Here is a 21,281-nt window from a genome sequence, read left to right as displayed (position 1 = left end):
GAGGGAAGTTGGCTTACCCCTTATTGAGGTCCATGTAGATCAAGAAGGACCTTATGTACACAGTGAACTATTAGGCCAAGATAGAAAATTTTTACTTGATACAGGGGCAAGCCGAACAACAATAAAACGTAGTGAAGTTCCAGGGGCACCCCTCTCAGGCTCACAGAATATTTCCCTTGGCTTTTCAGGAAAACCTATCGTTAACGAAGTATCACAGCCTCTTCCCCTTACGATTGGTCCTTTGACACGAACTACAGATTTATTGCTTACTAAATCATGCCCAGAAAACTTGTTAGGTATAAAAACTTTGAAAGCTCTAGGAGCTATAATATGTTGTTCTCCGGAAGGAGTAAGATTGTTTTTACGTGATTTCAAAGGGCACTATGTGTCCCGAGACATGGATCACCGACTGCAGACTTTACCCACACATTTATGGGCAGAAGGCCCTACAGATGTTGGTTGCATGAACATTACACCATATCGAGTCACACTAAAGGCAGGAGTGGTTCTACCACGAATGCGACAATACAAGTTACCACCAGATGCTGTAGTGGCTTTACTGCAAATCATTGACGAACTTATTACCCAAGGAGTGGTTGTGGAAACAGACTCCAATGTATGTAATTCACCGATAATTCCGATTCTTAAACGAACTGATCCAAAGGCCCCGCCAGTATATCGATTGGTCATTGATCTGCGCGAATTAAATAAATGTATTGTACCACAATACCCCGTAGTTCCAGACATTTCTTCATTATTGACAGCTATTGATTCCGAAGCAACATTCTTTACTGTAATTGATCTCAAGAATGCCTTTTTCAGCGTCCCAATAGATCCGGAAAGCCAATACTTGTTCGGATTTAGTTTAAATGGACGAAGCTTTAAATTCACAAGCGCACCCCAAGGATTCACAGAAAGCCCCAGCATCTATAGCCAAGCCCTGAAACGAGAACTTGACAGTATACACATGCCAGTCAACACTGCCCTGCTTCAATATGTCGATGATCTGCTGATCACCGCTAGAAGCGAACCTGAATGTGAAAAAGCCTCACTGACGGTTTTACATTTTTTGGCCGAAAAGGGGCACAAGGTGTCCCCTTCTAAGCTGCAATTCTGTGTCCAGCGAGTTGTTTACCTTGGTCACTCGCTGTCCAAGGAGGGAAGGCAGCTTACACCAGATCGCATCCAGTTAATTGCTAACATGCCAATACCCAAGACACAAAAGGAGGTGCGGGCTTTTATAGGCCTCACTTCATATTGTAGGCAGTGGATCCCTCAGTATGCATTTCTAGCAAAACCACTCATTCAGTTGACAACACAGGAGGCAGCCACATCGACTGTCCTCCCTTGGACACAGGAACATACACAAGCTTTTGAAAGCCTAAAGAAAGCTTTATGTCAAGCACCCGTTTTAGCAACACCATGTTACTATAAACATTTTACACTCTTTGTTACAGAACGCGAAGGTACTGCTTTGTCAGTACTCACTCAGGAACAAGCAGGATCACACAAACCGTGTGCTTATTTTTCTAGTACATTAGATCCCGTAGCTCAGGCTCTGCCTGCGTGCCTGAAATCAGTGGCAGCAACAGCTTTAGCAATTAGACAAAGCGATGCCATAGTGTTAGGACACCAATTGATAGTACAAGTACCACATGCAGTAGAGGTTCTCTTGAACCGCACACAGACACAACACTTGACTATAGCACGACTCACTGGTTACGAATTAACATTGTTTCAGCCACATATAGAAATCAGACGTTGTAGTACATTGAATCCTGCCACACTGTTACCAGTAAACGGAACAGACCCACTTGCACATGATTGTATTGAAGTTATCACTATCACGACGAAACCTAGACAAGACTTGACAGACGTCCCATTGTCAGATCCAGACCTGACGTTGTATGTAGATGGGTCATGTATGAGAACAAGTACAGGAGAGTTAGTGGCCGCGTATGCAGTCACAACAGATACTGAAGTTATTGAAACAAATCGCATAAATACCTTGTCCGCTCAAGTAGCAGAGCTCGTCGCTCTGACACAAGCCTGTATTCAAGCTACGAATAAAAAAGTCAACATATATACTGATTCACGTTATGCATTCGGAGTTGTACATGACTTCGGCGTGCTGTGGCGAGAGAGAGGTTATTTAACTTCTCACGGTACCCACATTCAGCACGGACCCCTTATTCATGCCTTACTAGATGCAATACATCTACCCACTGCAATATCAATTATGAAATGTAAAGCTCATACGAAAGTTACTGATATCATTTCCCAAGGCAATGATTTAGCTGACAGAACAGCTAAACAGACTGCTCAAACCCACACGTGTGACATGACAAAGACAATAGTTCCGACACCAACACATTGCATGACGGTTAAAGATCCCGCTCTTGACGTAATTGACATACAGACACATGCTACACCAGATGAAATAAAGAAATGGACTGAATTAGGAGGGACCCAAACGGATCAAGGATGGATGACGAAGGAAAAATCTGTGTGGTTCCTTCCTGATTCAATGGTCCAAGTTATCATTAACACTGTACATAGTCCAGCGCACCTAGGAGAAAAAGCTATGCTAGACAGGATTCAACACATTTGGTTCAACAAACATTTACGAGCAGCAGCTAAACAAAAAGTCCGTACCTGTATGATCTGTTGTCAGTTTAACCCAGGTAAAAGCATTCCCGTAGAACAGGGTGGATTTCAGCCTCCTGATCACTCTTTTGAAGTCCTCCGGATGGATTATATCCAGATGGAACGATGTCGAGGATTCAAATATGTTCTCGTAGTTGTCTGTGCTCTTTCCCGTTGGACAGAGGCATACCCGGTTTCAGATTACACTGCCCCGACTACTGCCAAACAGTTGGTTCGAGAATTCTTCCCACGATACGGTTTACCACGTGTTGTCTACTCAGATAACGGCCAGCCGTTCTCCTCCGAACTAATGAAATACGTTTCACTTTTGTTAGGCTATCAGTGGAGATTTCACTGTGTCCGACACCCCGAGGCAGCAGGTCTCGTGGAACGACATAATCAAACTCTGAAAATTAGATTGTCCAAAATATGTAGAGAGAAAGGTGTCGACTGGGTAGTAGCCTTACCAGTTGCACTCTTTTACATGAGAATGGTAGCGCACTCTCGAACAGGGCTATCCCCTTATGAGGTGGTCTTTGGTAGACCACCAAATATGTGGGGGACGCCTATACCACGAAAAATAACTGATGTTGACTGTAACATGCTGACAGATTACTTGGCTTCCTTGATGTCTGCACTACAATCTTGTCGTTCACAGGTAGCTGCAGCCTTTCCCGACAACACCGAGGTGAAACCCCATGACGTAATTCCAGGGGATTTGGTGTTAGTGAGGAATTTTGACCGGAAGTCCCAGCTGGATCCTAGGTGGAGATCGCCTCAACTCGTACTGTTAACAACGAGGACAGCCGTGAAGATCGAAGGTCGAAAAGGCTGGATACATTCAAGTCATATCAAGAAATTTCATGGACTACCGTCCGATGTAAATGACACACCTTGCGTGTCTTCACCGATTGACTCAAAGCTTCCTTTGGTTGAACTGAATGACAAAGAACAATACAGACTAAAATTAAGGTCTACCAAGTCAGACAATTTGATTGTTTAAGTCCTCTCCAAGGTGAATCGGTCGAATTTGTCCCTGACATGAATCCCCTAGACCTGAATAGAGAAAGACACCGAAGGAAGCGAATGAAACTACATGCGTACTATAAATCACTGCGTAGTCATTGCACAGTGACGTTATTAATTTCGTTTTTCTTATGTCTTTTAATAATAGCTGCAAGTATATTGTTGCACATATACTATCCTATTTCTAAACATGTTCATAATGTTACTGCTGAACATTCTTTTAGTGAACTTCCCCCGCATGAGTTGTCATATAGATTTGCGCTGCGCAACAACACTTTTATTAGTATGTTACATCATTCCCATCAGGTTAGCAATGCTACAAATTGTTGGATATGTGGCCGACTCCCTCCCTATCAGAACTATAAAGGAATTCTGCCTCTCTTCCCATACCCGTTCACACACAATGGCTCCTGTGGAGCATGGTTTAGTGTAATTAATTCCCAAGATTCGAATTCCGCAGTTTATCAAGACAACTGGGTATGGGGAAACCTGCACTTAGTTTTACTTAAAGTCTGCTACCCTGACAAGAAGGGACTTCCCAAAAGAACAGGAACTGATCTAGAAAATGAAGTATATGGATTAGGTAATTTCACGCTTAATCTCATGATCCTGAATGTCGAATCCGAACCTGCACCAATTTTGCCCGCTATGTCAGTATTTCCAGTTAAAGGTGAATTATGTATAAGAAAGAATGGCTCTATACACATGGGCCACAGTAAATGCACCACTGTAATAGAATTCAGTGATCAAGGCAAGTCTACATTTAGAGCTTCTCGCCATTCCTACTTTGTATGTGGTCAGACTGCATATATACGTTTGCCTCTAGATTGGGATGGTACCTGCTACATTGGATTCCTTTTGCCACCTGTTTTCCTAGCTCCTCCTGATTATCATAGAAATACTCATTTAGTACACAATAGAGAACGGAGAGATCTCCCAATAGTCGATTACACTGAGACAGCATGGGAAAAATAGACAGATTTCAATAAAGGTCTCTTTCCCTATATAGGTATAGTTACCAATAGTAAGCTGATACGTAGATTAACCAGAACCCTTGAAGCAGTAGTGAACGAAACTATTTCCGCCTTAGGCAATTTAACAGAAGAGCAGTCTGCTATGCGGATTGTTGTGCTTCAAAATCGTCTTGTCCTTGACGTCATCCTGGCCGATAGGGGCGGAGCTTGTAGGGTCATCGGATCAAGCTGTTGCATTTTCATACCAGAAAATTCGCCATCTGTATATAAAGCCATAACTCGCCTTCATAAGATTGTAAGCCAGATACACCAGAATCCAGGCACCTGGACTTGGTCCGGTTGGTTTTGGAGTGTATTATCTACCTTTGGATGGAGGGTCCTATCCTTCCTAGGTATTGGCTTTCTCATACTATTCAGTTGCTGTTTATGCCTACAATGTGGACCAGCGATTTGTGGTCTGTGTGCCACCTCGTGTATCCCACATCCAAGTTTTCATTCAAGATTCCGGAAGAAGAAAGAAGAACAAATGATGCTATATGAACAGATCAACGGATTGATGAAGATTGATATCTCTTAAGGGCAAGTAGGGGACAAGGAGGGAATGTGGAAATATGGATTTTTATGGTCAGTTATGTCCTCTATCTTGGACCCCAACGGTTTCATGTATAAACCATAAGTACATGTATGTTTCCTCCAGTTCCAGTTATGAAGACGCAAACACATGTGCGTCCACCGTCAACATGTCCTCTTTCAGATCCGCCATGAATGGGCCGGATATTCTATTCCTAAGTATGAAAGGCCACCGGCTTTATATGGTTCACTTATCCCATTTTACAGTTCAGACGAGTAGGCCCTGATTCTGCCATCAAGTCTTTTCTGCCTTCTGCCTCTGAAAGCTCCAGTCTGAGCTCGCATCTGTACCCATGAACTTTGTCCTACTCCCTGCGCGGCTAACGGTGCCTGACTCCAGCCTGTTGCCTGCCAAAAACTGTATTTCACCTTCAAGATTATCTGCTTTGCTCCGCTCCCTATCCAATACATTCCTGTCTAGTAGTTTAAGTAAACATTCTCCCAGCTACCGAGCAAAGGGTCCGGCTTCTCTGTCTTCATGCAAGTAATTAATAGCCCTATTACTATGGAAGATTTCTGCCCTCTCATCTAGTGTAGACACTTAGACGCTTGTACACGCACTAACGGACAGTATAGTCAGTATAGAATAAGATTCTATCCTAAGAGACCTTTCTTTCTGGATAACACAGTTCTTTAAACATAGGATATTAGATATGATTTGGGATTAGGTTGACATAACCCCAGACTTCTGTCTCCACATGTAGAGCTAAATGTCAAGTCCCCTTCATCCCCTAGTTACACGTCAATCACACGTCATGCTGCTGCGTGCGCATCTCTGCCAAGTATTTCTGCTGACATTGCGAAATTCTTTCATGGAACCACCCATTTAGGACATCATACCTGATGACGTTCTTTAGTTACACCCACTTTAGTTACGCATGTATGTTCTTATCTTATCTTTGTTTCACTGTAATGCCTATTGTATATAAATGATTACTTGTCAATAAAGTGGGGTCCTTCACTTCCTGAACCTTCGTGGTGATGGAATATGGAGTCCTCAATTCGAATTGATTTTGGAATAAAGCCCGTTCCGAACCTCTCATACCACGGATTCTGCCTCTTATTTTACTGAGCTATTATTATAGATTTTCCGCATCAAATTAAGTCCCGGTAATTAAATTATTTACCACATGTTAACGCAAGGTGTGACAGAATAACAAGTGGGTCGCACAGTGGTGACAGGAAACTATAGTGAGAAGCAGGAGTAAAGGTTACTCCTTATTTGGAAAAGAAGACCCTCACACACCCAACAAGCGGGTGTCTTGCTTCATCACCGGGTCTTTGCTCCTTATCGGGCCGGCAAGTGCAATGCCCGATCAGGCACCTAATAGGGCCTTCCTAGCGGAGATCTTTTATTCCAACGCCGGTGAGTGATGTGTGTGTGGGGTTGAAGAAACAGTATTAAGACATATGTGAGTGTAGGTGCAAATGGAGTTAAAGTGATTAAAACAGGGGTAGGTGATCCACTAAATAATTTTAATACAGTGTGGTCACCATCCTGGTTAAAAAATATATACAGTCTGCACATGTAACACCAATAGTTAAGTGAGTGTATGTGCTGACGTGATCAAGAGGTCAACATGTTTCTTGCCTTTGTATATAATAAACGGCAATTCATCAGGACCAGGGAATTAATGCGGCTACCTACATCTCTTTGGTGGTGCCCAATGTCTATAAGAGACTGAGTAGTGAGCACGCATACAGCACCCTAAAAAAGTGTGGTACCGTAGTTAAAAAGCACACCTGCGGGGAAAGAAAATAACAACAAATAAAAAAGCATAAACAACAAATAAAGTTAAAACAACGTATGCATTGCAGCTACGGTTACTTAGGACAAATAGTGGTGTCAAGCCAACCGTGGCATGCAAAGATGGTGAGCAATGTATGGAGGACTTGTAAAGAAACCAAACGCAAGTATATAAAAGAGGCACAATATCCAATAACTGATGCCAAAACCCATCAATTTATGTTAGATAAACCAAATTATGATAGATAATTCATCCAAAGGAACTCACCCTCCTTGGTTGTGTTGTATATAAGGCTGGGAGGAGTACACACTAAATTATAGTGTCCTGGGATGAGGGAAACAAAGAATATAAATAGAACAATCACAGGTAGTAGAGCAATTGTATCCAACATCATTGGGAGTAGTCCGTGGAGCGGAAATACCAGTGACACTCCAAGCTTTGCTACTCGAATAACACGTGGCAATTGACTCCGTGGTGACCGCTTCGACACCATCAGGGGGAGCTATGGCACTGAGGCTGCCAAATTACCGAGTGTGAAGCGAGGAGGAATAGTAAAATCACTAATTAAACAAGCCAGTTCACAACATTGTGCGAGCTATAATGGATGAACACGCCCGTGATCGAGGGAACACGAGGAAGTGGGTCTGCTCATGGAATTCGTGTGGTCAGCGTGGTGCGCTAATTGTAAATTGAATGCGCTCGCAGAGACCATACAAAACAGGATGAAAAAATTGGAAGCGTAACCGTCAAAGACGATGCTCACAGGGTCAGTAGTTCAGTACTCACTGTTCTGTTTACTCGATACACGCCGTCCACCTAGTGACGCGCCAGCCGCTGTAGACTGGTGGTGTCTAAACGCGCCTTGCCCGTATAACAACCCCCACCGGCAAGCTCACGCGAGAGGCCGGAGTCAGACGGGAGCGTGCTGACGCCGGGTTAGCTAGAACGCTAACAGCAAAAGAACGTACGGGGCTGCGCGTCCTGCTCGTTGTCATGGCAATATGACAACGCACGAAGGCAAACCACCGTCAATAATACACGGCGCACACCAGCACCGGCTAATGTGGCAAAGTGTAGGAGGCACTCGGGTTAAGAAAAGAACTCCATAGGGGTCAGAGTGGCCCGCTGGGAAATTAAATGAAGCAGCTGAGGAGTTCATATTAACAGTGTCCCATCATATACCAGGATACTCTTATTTACTGGCACAAATGAAGGTATTGTTTTATGAGGGTTCATAATAACAGTGACCCATCATACACCATGATACTCTTAGTTACTTGCAAAAATGAAGGTATTATTTTATGAGAGTGACAGTCAAGAGGAAGTAGTAACTCGAGGAAAGAGAACTGGTGAGATCAGGTCAGCATACTCCACGGAATGTCCTCATTAAGGCCCGTAGTGTCCGCGGCCAATCTCAGGACCCAACGTTGTTCAAGTCTGAAGAGGCTTCTCTTTGACATTTGAGGGTGTGATTCAAGGACAATCCATTTAAAAGAGTTTGGAGGATGACGTTCAAGATGATAATGGGTAGTCATTTTAGTATTGGTTTTGGCGCATCGGAAGCTACTCTTATGTTCTAGCATACGAGTCTTCACTGGGCGCGTCGTCATGCCTATATAGGGAAGGCCACATGGGCATTGCATCCCTCATCCCAGGACACTATAATTTAGTGTGTACTCCTCCCAGCCTTATATACAACACAACCAAGGAGGGTGAGTTCCTTTGGATGAATTATCTATCATAATTTGGTTTATCTAACATAAATTGATGGGTTTTGGCATCAGTTATTGGATATTGTGCCTCTTTTATATACTTGCGTTTGGTTTCTTTACAAGTCCTCCATACATTGCTCACCATCTTTGCATGCCACGGTTGGCTTGACACCACTATTTGTCCTAAGTAACCGTAGCTGCAATGCATACGTTGTTTTAACTTTATTTGTTGTTTATGCTTTTTTATTTGTTGTTATTTTCTTTCCCCGCAGGTGTGCTTTTTAACTACGGTACCACACTTTTTTAGGGTGCTGTATGCGTGCTCACTACTCAGTCTCTTATAGACATTGGGCACCACCAAAGAGATGTAGGTAGCCGCATTAATTCCCTGGTCCTGATGAATTGCCGTTTATTATATACAAAGGCAAGAAACATGTTGACCTCTTGATCACGTCAGCACATACACTCACTTAACTATTGGTGTTACATGTGCAGACTGTATATATTTTTTAACCAGGATGGTGACCACACTGTATTAAAATTATTTAGTGGATCACCTACCCCTGTTTTAATCACTTTAACTCCATTTGCACCTACACTCACATATGTCTTAATACTGTTTCTTCAACCCCACACACACATCACTCACCGGCGTTGGAATAAAAGATCTCCGCTAGGAAGGCCCTATTAGGTGCCTGATCGGGCATTGCACTTGCCGGCCCGATAAGGAGCAAAGACCCGGTGATGAAGCAAGACACCCGCTTGTTGGGTGTGTGAGGGTCTTCTTTTCCAAATAAGGAGTAACCTTTACTCCTGCTTCTCACTATAGTTTCCTGTCACCACTGTGCGACCCACTTGTTATTCTGTCACACCTTGCGTTAACACTAGGAACTGCATACCTTCTGTTTTCACTATTGCTAGGGCATGTATGCTGGACCTTGATAACGATAAAATTTATTGTTATTTTTTCAAGCCCTCTTCTCCCTCGATTTGTTTAATAATAATTATGACTCTGGCAGACATAGATTTATTTTTCGGCCTTCTTTTGCCGCCTGATATGTGGCGATCTGTACGGAAAGTAGATGATGTGGCTGCCTTCAAGGCCAGATGGGTTGATCTAGAAGATGCAGATAGAGAGAGAAAGCCTGCGCAAAAGCCGCTCCAGGTCATTTTAGATCTCCCAGCTGCTATTTTGACTAAATTGAAAACGATTATTCCCCCTAAGAAGATAGATTGGAATATGTTAGCATCCTGTAAACAGAAAGTTGATGAATCAGTTTCTGATTTCTTTACGCGCTTTGAGGAGACGTTTCATGATTATAGTGGCCAGTCGCTTACGGATGATACGGGTCGGCATCTTTTTGTCGATGAATATGTAGCGAATCTATTACCAGGAGTAGCAGCTCGATTAAAAGCGAGTGAAAGCTCCTGGTCCACGTCGACACCGGCATCTCTCCTGACTATGGCTCAATATTATGAGCGTCAGGAGCAAGAAGCGAAGGGTAATGAGGAGAAGAAGGTGAAAGAACTTAAAACGAAAGTGATGTTAGCGCAAGTATACGTCCCGCCTCGTCGGGGTATGGAAAGAGGTAGAGGAGGATTCTATGGCCCCTCCATGGGTCGGTCGGACGTTACACGCAATCAATGTGCATATTGTAAGCAGTCAGGCCATTGGGCCAGAGATTGCCCGGTCCTACATGCGCAGCGTCAGGGGCGAGGCCAGGGACCGATGAGAGGAAGAGGGGGTTTTTCGAACTACAGAGGGAATTCAAATCATCGTGCTCGGTATGATTCTAACGTGCAGCAACGTGATAGGCCGAATGTGTTTGATCGTCGAAATCAGTATCAAACATCAGGGTGTGATCGGCCTGGGTACCATGATTCACAGCATGCATAGGATTGCGTTGGATGGGGGTTGGAATCAGTTGAAGTGCCTGTAGATCAGAGAGGTCCTTATATTTCAGCTACTGTTTTGGGCTCTACTGATCCGTTTCTAGTTGATACTGGAGCTACTCGTAGTGCGCTGTCCAAACAATTGGTTCCGAGGGCTCCCCCGTCTGGCTTAGTGGTTTCATCGGTAGGGTTTGATGGCACGCTTTCCCGTAGCCCTTTGTCTCAACCTTTGCCGTTACATGTTAACAGACTTTCTACCTCTTGTCCGTTCTAGCTTTCTCCAAACACGCCTGACAACATTATGGGTCTTGATATGCTCAAACATTTCCGAGCTACGATCCGTTGCTCTCCTGATGGAGTACGGGTGATTTTAAATGACAATAATCCCGTGCAGGGTCGGATGTGTGTAATGACAGAGGATGCTGCTTTAGCTTCCCTTCCGAGTACATTGTGGGCTACTTCGGATACTGATGTGGGACAGATGGTTATCCCTCCGGTCCACATTAGTGTCAAGGAGGGAGCTGTGTTGCCGCGCCTCCCACAATATCGTATTTCACAAGAGGGGGAGGAGGCACTCATACAAATTGTGCAGGATTTGATTAAGGTGGGCGTAGTGGAGGAGGTTCCCTATAATGTTTGTAACAGCCCTATACTTCCCATTCTTAAAAAGGATACGGACACTCGGGTGTATCGCTTTATTATTGACTTAAGAGAAGTAAATAAGATAGTGATACCTCAGTATCCAGTGATTTCTGATATTACGACTTTGCTCACTTTGGTTCCGCCAACGGCGACCACATTCTCTGTTATTGATTTGAAAAATGCCTTCTTTTCGATTCCTATTCATTGCGATAGCCGATATCTTTTCGGTTTCACTTTGAATAACAGATCTTACAGATTTTGTAGAGTCCCTCAGGGCTATACAGAGAGTCTTAGTATTTATAGTCAAGCATTGAAAAGACAGTTGGATTCTTTTGTTCTGCCCGATGGTGTGGCCCTTATACAATATGTCGATGATATCTTGTTGGGGGCGACACTCCTGAGCTGTGTGAGAAGTGCACGTTATCTTTGCTTTCCTTTTTGGCATCACATAATCACAAAGTGTCGAAGAGGAAATTGCAATTCTGTAGACCAAAGGTGACTTATTTGGGTCACCTTTTGTCTAAGGAGGGGCGTGCACTCACACCAGATCGTATTCAAGTGATTTTAGACACGCCAGTACCTTCCACACAGAAGGACGTGCGTGCGTTTTTGGGCCTTGCTTCTTTTTGTAGGCAGTGGATTTTGGGGTTCTCCTATATGGTTAAGCCATTGTTAGCGCTCTTGACGAAAGATACCCCAAGTCCTCTTCCTTGGTCAAATGAGTGTGAAATTGCCTTCCAGCATTTGCGACAAGCCCTTTGTTCAGCACCAGTGTTAGGCACCCCTGATTACATGAAGCTCTTCACATTGTATGTGCATGAAAGAGATGGATGTGCATTGTCAGTTTTAGTACAAATGCATGGTGATAAACTGCGCCCCTGTGCATATTTTTCGGCAGTGCTTGATCCTGTTGCCCGAGCATTACCTGGGTGCTTTCGCTCGGTTGCGGCTACAGCTGTGTCAATACGCCAAAGCGAAGGGATTGTGTTATCTCATAAACTGTTGGTTTTAGTTCCCCATGCTGTTGATGCCCTTCTTAATCAAACAAAGACACAGCATTTGACTAGTGCTCGGCTAACGGGATATGAGCTGACGTTGTTAGCTCCTCATATTACGTTAAAGAGATGTGCAACGTTAAACCCAGCTACATTGTTCCCATTCCCAGAGACCCAGCATGAAGCACAACAAGCACATGATTGTATCCTTGTGACTGAGGAACAGACAAAGGGTCGTATTGATCTCCAGGATACGCCCTTTACAGATGTAGATGGAGAACTGTGGGTGGACGGATCATGCCTGAAGCTACCAGATGGTACGACTTCAGCAGCGTATGCAATTACCACATTACAAACAATAGTGGAGACAGCACGCATACCACAGAAATCAGCTCAAGCAGCGGAACTGATAGCATTAACGCGAGCATGTGAGCTCAGTACAGGATTGTGTGTGAATGTCTATACAGATAGTCGCTATGCCTTCGGAGTAGCGCATGATTTTGGGCTACTCTGGAAGGAGAGAGGGTTTCTGACGTCCCATGGAGCACTGATAATGTACGGGGACTTAGTCCATAATCTTTTGACTGCATTAACTTATCCCAAGAAGATTGCTATTGTTAAATGTAGTGCCCATAAAAGGGCGACTGATAAAGTAGGAGAAGGGAATGATTAGCAGATCGGGTGGCACGAGAGACTGCGATGCAGCCTAGTTCTACCGCAATGTATGTTGTAAAGGCACAGGCCGAAAGATGGCACGATGCTAGAAGAGAAGTGCTAGAGATACAAAGGACCGCTTCCGACAAGGAACGGGAACAATGGTCTAATGATGGAGAATTGGACGTCGAAGGGTGTTGGAGAAATAAGCAGATGGATAGGTGGAAGCTGCCCACAGCTTTTGTACAACCTATGGTTCAGATGGCGCATGGGCTAGCACATGTGGGAGCTTCTGCAATTGTAAAATTGCTCACACAAGTCTGGGAGCATCCGGAGATTGCTAGCACGGCAAAGAGGGTAGTGCAAACCTGCATGATTTGTCTGAAATATAACCCAGGAAAGGGTACACGAACTCCCGCAGGAGGATTTGCAACACCCACTGCACCCTTTGAGGTTTTGCAGATGGATTACATCCAGCTTGAACGCTGTAATAATTTGAAGTATGTTCTAGTAGTGGTTTGTGCCTTCAGCAAATGGGTTGAGGCATATCCTACGAAAGATAATACTGCGATGACTACAGCCAAGATGCTATTGAAGGAATTTTTCCCTCGATACGGTGTTTGTAGATTGTTGTGGAGTGATAACGGACCTCACTTTGTAGCGGACGTTATCAAGTATGTCTTGAAAGGACTGGGAGTAACTCAGAAGTTCCATGCAGTGTTTCACCCTCAGTCCGCGGGGTTGGTTGAGAAGTACAATGGTACTTTGAAGCTGAAGATCGCTAAGATCCAAGCTTCAACTTCTTTGACTTGGCCGGACGCTTTACCTCTGGCGTTATAGTCAATTAGTTCGATACCGCATTCCCGAACCGGCCTCACACCGTATGAAATTATTTTTGGACGCCCAATGAATATTTGGGGTCCACCTAAGCCAAAGTTAATATATGATGTACCTTGTGTGATGATGAATGACTATTTGGCACAGTTAACTGATAATTTGGTTTCTATTCATCAACAGGTTCGAGAAGCGCTCCCAGACCGGTCCACAGGTGAAGGCCATAGTCTCCGACCTGGTGATTTTGTTCTTGTGAAATCATTCGAGAGGACGAATAGTCTGGAGCCGAGGTGGCTTGGTCCTGAGCAGGTCTTGTTGGCCACGAGGACAGCTGTGCGGGTCTCCAATCGGAAGAATTGGATCCATGCACTTCACTGTCGGAAAGTGCCATCTGGATTGGTGGAGCCTGCTGTGTTGACTGAGCATCGAGAAATCCTGACTGTGGAAAAAGGCCGCGCTGTGGAACAGAATGACACTGAGGAGCTCTTCCCGGACCAAACGACTCCTGGAGCGAGAAGGTACCATCTGAGGCTGAGGAAGTGATTTTTTTGGACATGTTGTCAGAACGGCCCTTAGGTTAGTGAAACGGAGAGCCAATGAGGCAAGGGGGGGGGATCAGCCCTGCATTAGTGTAGCGACACCCGTCTTGGCCCGCTGGTGAAGAAATCAACGGCTGCCTAAGGGGAAGAGTTCTGACAACCTTTTTAGTAACAGGAAGATATTGATTTTTTATTGTGAAATGGAAAAGAAAAAGATCTTTTGTGCGACAAGTTTTCTCATCATTGTTGCTACTATTGGCATAACCACATGGTTTGTTGAGAATGTGACTCCAGCCCGCGAGTTACTTGTTTTGACTACTCCAGTGCCTGAGGAGCACTACTTTTACACCCTTCCGTATCAAGAATTGAAGCATCGCCAGACTTATTTGAATAACACTTTTATTCAGATGTTGCATCATACCCATGTTGCTACGAATGCCACGAACTGTTGGATATGTGGTATGATGCCGGCTCACCAGAAGAAAGGAGGAACACCGTTTATACCCCTTCCCTTCTCTCACAATGGCTCTTGTACAGCATGGTACACTTTGCTTTTTGCCACCCGGAAGCCTACAGTTGGACGATTACTTTTCAGACTTAATAAAGAATGTCACCAAGATAAAGAAGGCTACCCACAAGCCAATGGAACAATATGGGAGTGGGAAGAGTATCGACCAGATAATGAATCAACACCCTACATCTTCACGAATACCAGAGACACCGTCGGAAATGAGAAATTTGTAATCCAAGTAGCGCAGGCCCAGGCGGACCTGTGTGTCCAAAGCGTTGGGTCTATTCCTGTTGGTGTTAGTGATTGTATTGTTGTTCTGAATATAGATGGTCTAAATAACAGTACATTCTTAGCTTCCCACAATACATATTTTGTATGTGGCAATAAGGGTTATTACCGTTTACCTGCCGGCTGGTCCGGAGTATGCTATGTAGCGTTCTTATTACCCCCTGTATTCTTAGCACCTGCATCCTATCATAAAGATTTAAAGTTATTAAACAATGTGACTGTAAATAGATATAAACGAACCCTATCTGTTGATGATGTTGATCAGACTGATACCAGTCTGCAACAATATGTCGATTTTAATTTAGGATTGTTTTTCTTTGTTGGGGCTGCCTTAAATAGTCGGAAGGTTCGACGATTGACAAGGGTCGTGGAAGCTGTGACAAATCAGGCTGCCACTGCTCTTGGGAATCTCACTGAAGAATTGCAAATAACTAGAATTGTACCTCTGCAAAATCGTATGGTATTAGATGTTATGTTAGCAGATAGAGGTGGAGCATGTAGAATTATAGGAAGTAGTTGTTGTGTATTTATTCCTGACCATACGCCATCAGTCTACAATGCCATTACACTGCATAAGATCGCTGCTGAGATTCATACAGAAAATGGCTCCTGGACCTTTTCAGGATGGTTTTGGGCACTGATTACTACATGGGGATGGAAAGTCTTAACTGGTCTCTGTATTATTGTAGCTATTTTGTTCAGTTGCTGCATATGTATACATTGTGGTCCTTTGATTTGTTCTATGTGTATTCCATTCTTTATTCCCGATAAGAAAGCTATTACCGAAGTTACCTACCGGAAAAATTTAGATAAGGAAATCAATGAGATGATGAAAATTGATATATACGAGGATTATCCTGGTAAGCCGAATGTTTTCAGTAAATGCTGAAAGGGTCGTCTGTGAAAAACGAGACAGCGATATTCTTAAGCATTCACTGAAAACAAGTCTTCCTAGTTTTAAACTGTGTTTCTGCCTTATGTTGACTAATGTCCGGACTCCATTTTGTACTGCCATGTCTCCACGTGCTCTGCACGAGAAGAGTCCTACCTCCTTGCTAGTTGATCTCGTAATCTGCCTAGTAACAGTCTATAAATAGCTCCTTTGTCCGTCTGGCGCATGCCCAGACTTGACCACATCTGTTATCAGTTAGTCCTTGTTCGAATATGTTTTCGCGGGCTCAGGAAGCGATAGCTCCGCCCACATATTGATCTTGTATTGAAAATGTCCATAAATGGTAAAGAATTCTTCTCTATGTTGTATCCACCCACTTATGAGCCCCTCTATTGTGTATAAAAGGGGACCGCATGCTCCGGTTCTTTGTGCTACCTTATGCAATACTGAAGAGTGTTGTGTAGGTTGTAGGACCACTCTTAAGAGTTAATAAACTTTGTCTTTGTACTTTGCAGTTTCCGTGCCAACTTTCTTTTAGCATTTCGTGTCCAGGAGAGCGAACCCTGGTACTTACGGGCCTAGCTGGGGCTGGTATTCATCAACCCCATCCCCTTACTAGTACGCTCCGTACACCAGCCCCGTACCACTCGCCCCGTACACCAGCCCCGTTCTTGTACGCACCGTACCACAACCCCATACCCCAGCCCCGTACTGGTAGTACGCCCCGTACCCCAGCCCCATACTAGTACGCCCCGTACACCAGCCCCGTACTTGTACGCACCGTACCCCAGCTCCTTATCCCAGCCCCGTGCTAGTATGCCCCGTACCCCAGCCCCGTACCAGTATGCCCCGTACACCAGCCCCATATTTGTACGCACCGTACCCCAGCCCCGTACCCCAGCCCCGTACTAGTATGCCCCCCATATCCCAGCCCCGTACCAGTACGCCCTGTACACCAGTCCCGTACTTGTACGCACCGTACCCCAGCCCCGTACCCCAGGTCCGTAATAGTACGCCCCATATACTAGCCCCGTACCAGTACGGCCCATAATCCAGCCCCGTACTTGTACGCACCGTACCCCAGCCCCGTACCCCAGCCCCGTACTAGTACGCCCCGTACCCTAGCCCCGTACCAGTACGGCCCGTACACCAGCCCGATACTTGTACGCACCGTACCCCAGCCCCGTACCCCAGCCCTGTACTATTACGCCCTGTACCCCAGCCCCGTACGAGTACAGCCCGTACACCAGCTGTGGATGTGAAGAATGGTGGACAGGGCAAGGTTGGATGCACAGAGTTGGACAATGAGGTCATGGAGAAGTGTGGCTCAGGGGTTAGAGGCGGCAGACCCGGAAGCTGAGATCGGTCCTGGACCAGGGTTCAATTCCCGCCTCGGCAGGTCTTGGGCTAAAAATTCCACGGACTCGATAATTCTCGCCCCGGTGCCTCCTCGACTCACGGGTTCACACTCTGCAACTCTGGGCAATAGCTTGCTTAATCTCCACAACGGCCCCTCGCGGCAGGATGCCTGACTTTCACCTTGTGGATACCCTGCTATCTCACAGGGGAATACCAGGACGGGTTCCCTAAGCAAGCGCCGGGAAACCCACAGCGGGTAGCTGTGCGCTATATAAGCTCAACTACATTTACATTTATATATGGATGACATACGGCCAAGGTTGGTTTGGGGTCTTGGGTTGGGGAATGCCTCCTGAGTGTGGGTGAGAAGTCTGAAGGTCATCCTGCAGCAGACATTGAGCCATTGCAGCTATCTCAGGTGGACGGTGATGTGTTTGGGGCACAAGATGTTGAAGATTAGCTGTTCAGATGCACCCGGGATGTGGACCCAGGATTTTGGCTGTTCTTGCTCTGTAGAGGGTGGTGCTGTTGTTGACCCGGCTGGTGTCGGAGACCTTGGGGATGGGCTGTCTTGCCTTGGAGTGGATATATCTGTGGATCATGTTGAGGGAGTTGCAGCATGAGGTACAGATGCTGTTCATTTGCATGGCAAGTGTGAGCAACCAGTCCATGATGAACACCAACTTGTGTGCGTTGCCAATGGGTGCTGGTGCTGTGCCCTGGTCATTGGTACACAAGGAGATGACACAGCTGTAAGGAGACAATCCTCAGATGACTACCCAATTCATGGCCAAGTACATCCTCAGGTGGCTGATGTTTAGCCATTTGGTAACACACCTCATGGCTACTTTAAGTTTGGAACTGGAAATGGCATGGACTTTTGTGAGTGTCAGGAGCAGCTGACTGTCAATGGCATACAAGATGAAAATGAGGTTGTGTGCGCATGTGATGGAGGAGAGGGGGTCATGGACACATTGAAGATTGACACGCTGAGAGATGACCCCTGGGTCATGGTCCAGATGACCACAGTGTACTACATGCCTAAGGCTCCAGGCACACTCCCCGGGACTTGCTTGTGAGCTAATACTTGATTTCATTATGGTCTAGACTCTGGATACCAGTGTTGGAGATGTGTGAGCTGACAGTGTGGTAGCACATTGGGTTTAATGCTGTTCAGAGTTCAAGGGGGGTGGCCTCACCATTGTTGAGCGGTGCAAACTTGGTGGTGGTGGTGGCCATGCTGACGGTTGCAGTGGTGTGATTACTGTGGAAGATGTTCTTGTGCAGCTCTTAGCATTTTCCTCAGTTTGTCAGTTGCTCGTTGACTGTCTTCTTGACGACATTTCCTGGGTATGGAAGCAAGGTGATGTTCCTTGAGAGCCTGCGGGTCTGCGGTCCATTGTCTAAGAAGGGGCTAGGTCACTGCATGCCTCCATCTACCATGGAATTTGCCTAACTCAAAGGATACATACATAACGTGCTGGACGGGGGCTACAAGGATGGGGAATGACGTGTAACAGATGTTGTGTTGGAAGGGGCCTGATGTAGATCCCCAGTGGATGTTGCACATGAACCGGGTGTTGTATTTCCTGTAGATGGAAGGCCAGAACCTGAGGGGGTTTGTTCATGCAGATAATAGTGCTGACTGCCTCTGTGTGCCAAGGCTTGCGTGTATGTCCATGAGCCTGCAGTGCTAGAAAGTTGCAAGGGATTGCCTCTGCCTTGCAAGGGTGGGCAGTCTTATGGATTGGGAGCTAATGTCAGTGCACTCACAATGCTGATGAGCTCCTTGATGTCCTGTGTTTTGGTGCCTCGGCCCTATCTGAAGGGTCTCAAATTGTCCTTTAAGATGATATGGTGATGTCTGTTTGTGCCGTTTTACAGGCTTGTAAGGCAAACGATGGTTCATTGTGTCGCTAACTTGGCACAAGAGTCCGGCCACACCTGAATGAGTCCAGTAGGTCTGCCTTGTCCCAGGTGGATTAACTGTTGTTGTGCTTCACATGAAAGTCTGTCAATGTGGCAACATTGGTGGATCAGTTGCTGATCCAGTGTGTGAGGTTGCAGGGTGTGGCGGCGGTATTGGTTCGAGTGTCCCACACAGCTTGTCTGTGGTGACTTACATCAAACATCTTTGGGGGATCGGTAGTGGGGTGTGTGTTAGTGTGTTGCCTGTCCGAGATGTGGATGCAAATGTTGATGGACCAATGATGGATGGTGGTGTGCTTCTCCTCCAGCCAGAACTTACTGGCCCACAGCCACATGTAGCCTGTGGAGATGAGGGCGTGTGCGAACATGGACATCTTGATGGCTTGGCGGAATTGGGGATGTCGGCCCGGAGATCTGTAGAGGAGTGTTACCCTGAGGGTTGTGCCAACCCAGATTTCTAACTTTGAGGATGGACTTGTGAATAAATTGGAATTTATCCTATGGGATTCTTGGGGATGTCCCTGCGGGTGATCTTGTATCTGTCTGAGATGGCAATGAATAAGATGTGTTCTTTGGTTGCATTTATCAAGCTCACTGCAATGAAGGTGATGTGTGGCCCTGTTGTGTTGAGGAGGTAACAGACTCAAATGGCGTGCTGTTGGACGGAGATGCTGTGGAGTCGGAGGGACATGACCTGGTCGGTGTGACAGGGCCTGGAAGGCGGGGCATCATTGTGTAGGCAGTTGGAGTTGCACACCCTGCATGCAAAGTGTTTGGGCGCTTAGGGGATGCCTGAGAGCATGCTGCAGAATTTTCTGTGTACATTGCTTGGAGGGTGGCTGCTACATGAGCCTGTTGTGTGATGTGGGTCATGCAAGGACATGAGGGTCGGGCACTCTGCACGTTGCAGGCGCTGACGGTCATGCATTTGGCACGGCGTGGCCGCAACAGTGGCACAGACAATCTGATGACAGCATGATGAATGTGTGAAGGGAGGAAGGAAGGAGCATCTTGGAGGCGTGTGGCTTTCAGAAACATGGAATTTGGTGGGCCCCTGCCGCAGGGGCCGCAGCAGCAGGCGGCAGGCTCAGGAAACTAGGCCAAAACTATCACACAAAGCCAAGGAGGTCATAAAGGACAACTGCAACAGGCGTACGTAAATGAAGGACTGTCAGGTAACTCATGGCTCACTCAGAGAATATGGGTGAACAATCATCAAGGATGACTGACACAGGATCTGTGAACAGAAGGATGAGCAGCGCACAGGAGACACATCCTCATCATGCGGTGATAGCCCGTTGGGGGGAGCAACCTCCACAAATACATACACAACCATGGACTTCTTGCACAATAGAGATTAGTAGCCAGGAAGAACTGCATGCATGTTGTCGAAGTACACATACACTCATATGCACAATCTGTGACAACTATGCCATAGATGACGCCTGCAAAGTGGCAAGAGACATGCAGTGACATAGATGAGGCACTATGGAGGCTGAGGAACACCTTTATTACCCAAACTCAGCACCAAGGGAAATGCAGCCATATGAACAGACTCACATGTCATTTGACTTAACATGTGGGACATACGCTGGACACCCCCTTCACAACACGGATGTTCTAAATCCAAATGAACTGGCACACAAGTCAAGGGGATGAGCCAAACACCTCCTGCTGCACACAGAGCGGATGCAATTCACCATTGAGCCTGTAATGGGGATGTCCCACACTATGTCCACCCGTAGCATCACATATGTTTCCGAGGGAAGTGTTACCCACACTAATGCCTTAATCAGAAACCCAAAACGTATACAGGTGACTGTCACGAAGGGTGACTATCAATTCATGGGAGTGATGATACATGTAAAGTGCCCCATGGTGAGTACACATGTATGCATGGTAAAACAACATGCACAGAAGCAGTCCCCACACATTCCCAACCCATACCACCACCAAAAAGCCTTGCTGCAAACCTTACCCAAAATGTCATTTCCATATGTCTGTGCATG

The 21,281-nt window shown here is 45.8% G+C and overlaps 1 protein-coding gene across 5 annotated transcripts in view; it reads right to left on the bottom strand.

Moving 5' to 3' along the window:
• Positions 1-21,281, bottom strand: part of LOC146859524 (CD5 antigen-like) — a 585,933-nt gene that overhangs the window by 94,621 nt on the left and 470,031 nt on the right. The window lies entirely within an intron of this gene.

This window comes from Triturus cristatus, chromosome 3_2 (genome assembly GCF_964204655.1).
Source record: "Triturus cristatus chromosome 3_2, aTriCri1.1, whole genome shotgun sequence".
Classification (NCBI taxonomy): domain Eukaryota; kingdom Metazoa; phylum Chordata; class Amphibia; order Caudata; family Salamandridae; genus Triturus; species Triturus cristatus.
The sequence above is the reverse complement of the archived record's forward strand: the minus strand, read 5'-3'. Positions and strand labels throughout refer to the sequence as shown.